The sequence below is a fragment of the Cannabis sativa genome, chromosome 3, assembly GCF_029168945.1.
Source record: "Cannabis sativa cultivar Pink pepper isolate KNU-18-1 chromosome 3, ASM2916894v1, whole genome shotgun sequence".
Lineage (NCBI taxonomy): Eukaryota > Viridiplantae > Streptophyta > Magnoliopsida > Rosales > Cannabaceae > Cannabis > Cannabis sativa.
In genome coordinates, this window is record NC_083603.1 from 67878566 (window position 1) to 67881886 (window position 3321).

Sequence of the window (3321 nt, forward strand, 5' to 3'; positions counted from 1 at the left end):
TTTCAGTAATTATATTAGTTTACTGAAATATCATTTATAGGTTGCTAAGTGTTTTAAGGATAAAATACATTGAAGGGTAGAACGTTAAATTTGTCCCTATTCAGTGTAGATCCTCTATGAAGAATCTTTGACTACTAGGATTGTAACAATGGATAATCATAACGTATCTATATCGTTGTACATGTAAAGCGTTCTATATAACTGAGAGTGTTATGCAATTCCAAATCTATAGTGGCGCAAGGCAGAATTCTAGATCTACTTATTAAGCTCAGTTATATAGGCCTGTGGCCCCCTCACTAGTTGAGATAATACTTCTTGCAGACTTAGTTAACTGATTTAAATTAGTCAATTATAATTCTAAAATTAGACTATGTATTATTTTGTTGGGTTTTATGCCCTAAATGAAAATCATTTCATATAATCAGATTACTTATTAATAAAGATCAGAAATAACATTTTATGTTGCATGGTTCACATGATTTATTTCATGATTATATGTATATAATGTATGAATTCTTTTTAAGTCCAAAACATATGAATTTGATAAGATTATAGTGTTGTCAGCACAGTAGAATATAATTGTAATAACTAAAATATTTGGATATTATTATTCTAGCTTAGAAATCTCGATGTGGAAATAGTGATTGCATAAAATAAGTTAGCTTCATGAATAGAGTATTATTTTTACGAACTATATAAGATTTATGTTAGTCTCCAAAATGATAAGAATGTGGGTACTATTATCTTATTTTTAAAGCCAAACATAGTTATATATTGGAGAATTAGATTATGGTATTTTAAGCATTTAAATTATATATTATATGTGGCATAATGACCCAAGTCTTAGGGCATTTTTTTTCGGCCAAAACATTGTATAGGATAGAGAGTTTTATTTGACTTAATTAACAAGTAATAATGGATAGACTAAGTAAGTGTGTGGTGTAGTAGTAGTGGAACTAAGTGATATTTAATTAAGCTTAATTGCTCAAGTGGGGACGTGTAATGTCCATGTGAATTAAAGAATATAAAGCTTATATATATATATTTTTTTTAAGCTTCGACGTGTGGCACTTGATAAGCATGGAATAGATTAGACTCATTCCAACTATGTCAAACTTAAGTAATTATTAGATTTCAAAATTTAAATTCCAGATTCGGATCGCGTAGGTGGTAATTAATTTAGTTATGATTATTTTTTTTAGAAGTACCACACTCTGTTCAAGATGAATCGAATTTGACGGAAGTGGATGATAAAGATTGGAGGTTCAAATTTGAAAATCTGTTATGGGTTTATGGTTGTTTCTTGGAACTTGTTTGACCGAGTATGAAGACGTAAGTTAGAGTTTTAGCAGTGTATTTGAATATTTTCTTCAATCTAACCATTATTAGATTTCGTTAGTTTTAATGCCTATAAATACCTTTCATTAAATCATTTCGCTCATCACATAAGTTTTCTAAACACTTTCCACAAGCTCCCAAAATTACCGAAGCTCACACACTCTTTATTCTTAAATAATTATGTTTTCTTTATAGCACTCTCGCTATCCTGGCTATTATAATCTGCATACAATCATTATCCAGACTACCTCTCACAAATACACACACTACTATTATTTACTCATATCATCCACAAGCCACAGTTCCACCATACATCACTATAGTTTCTACAAATTACCATCATCTTATTTTCCATTTCAAGATCATCTCATGTTATAGGTAAGTTCAAACTCTATTGAGACTATAACCTATTTTGTTGATTATTTGAGCAAACTCTAATTGCTTTGTTGTCTTACCTATGGTCGAATCACTAGGTGTGTCTTACACTAGGCTTGGGCTTAAGAATTCTTCATAGTCACGAATAGGATTCTCCTTTGAAGCTACGGTATTTCATAAGACAATTATTATTTCTCAAGGATCACTCTCATTGCAATCAAGGCTAGGACTCCACATTCGAAGTAAGGAAATTAAGTAGAAAAACATAAGTTTTCTGTATGTAATAACATTCATAGAAAGAGTGGGAATGGTAAAAGAAGTTAACTAAGGTCTTCTGCCTGACTCTTTATTGTTTGTTATTTAATGTACTGTATAATATATATTTAAATAATATGTTTATAAGATTCATGTTATTTATGTATGTTTACAGTATTAGAGCATGGCCATTGCTAAAGGTATATATTTAAATAATATGTTTATAAGATTCATGTTATTTAAGTATGTATGTAAATAGTGTGTTTATAAGATTCACATTATTTAACCCAGTTATGTTGTTTGGATAATGGACGGTACAATGGATTCGCATTATTTAAACAATGATATGATTATGATATGATTATGATATAGTAATGATATGATTATTATGTAGTTATGATATGGTTATGATATGATTATGACTTAATTATGATAGAATTTATGATATGCTATTTAAATAATGTATAGTAGTTAAACATTATTTAAATTAAATTTATTATAGATTATGTGACATGGTTTGACTGGGAAATAATGGTTAAATACTTGACTGTTGGGTCTATATGGTAGATAGGGGGCCATCTAGTAGTGGGTACGATTTTACTGAACCCAGCCCTCCGCCATTTAGTCTAATAGTTCGAGTTTATTTGCCAAAGTCGAACTCTGGCATAACCATTATTATGTGACTTAGCTTAGAAACTAGTGATTAGTTAATAGTGATAAGATTAAGCTTATATGTATTGCTATTTGTCTAAATATGTGTATCTAAGTTTTAGTTATATGTTTTTTTTCTTTTATTTTATGTGACTACGTGACAAGCATTTCCTTACTGAGTTTAGTAGCTCACCCTTATCAAACTTACCATGTGCAGATTAAGGTTATAAAACTTAGAAAGCCGGTGGCAAGTGAGACCTTGGAGGCTTGTGTGTGTACTCGCTGAGGACCATATAATTGAGGGTGGTCTAGGGCACGCTCCATTTATTTTATTTAGAGTTATTAGATTAATGTCGCAGTTATTTTTATTTATTAATTATTATGTCTTTTAAGTCCAAACTGAGCTCAAATATGAAATATTTCATGTTTATAAATAAAAGCGACATTATAGATTTTTTCGCATTTTAACGCTTGTAACTAAATTAGTAATTTATGAAAAGTACGGGCATTACAATAATCTTAATTATATGTTCAAAAGTTTATTCCCTGATTTGTCAGAACACTGGATTTAGACTGACATGGTATAATCAGCGATAGGTATTCTTACACCTTGAAAAAGTGTTATGTCCTTTCCAGGACATTGGGAAAGTTTACCAGTATCGGATGTATGGAGTATACATCGGAAGGGACCGATATTGAACT

The 3321-nt window shown here is 30.1% G+C and overlaps 1 long non-coding RNA gene across 1 annotated transcript; it reads left to right on the top strand.

Annotated features, from left to right (window-relative positions):
- Positions 1 to 1140: 1140 nt before the first annotated feature.
- Positions 1141 to 3020, top strand: LOC133035497 (uncharacterized). The gene is made up of 3 exons (XR_009686700.1): positions 1141 to 1716; positions 1812 to 1955; positions 2837 to 3020. It is a non-coding gene; the product is annotated as an uncharacterized LOC133035497 (long non-coding RNA).
- Positions 3021 to 3321: the final 301 nt, after the last annotated feature.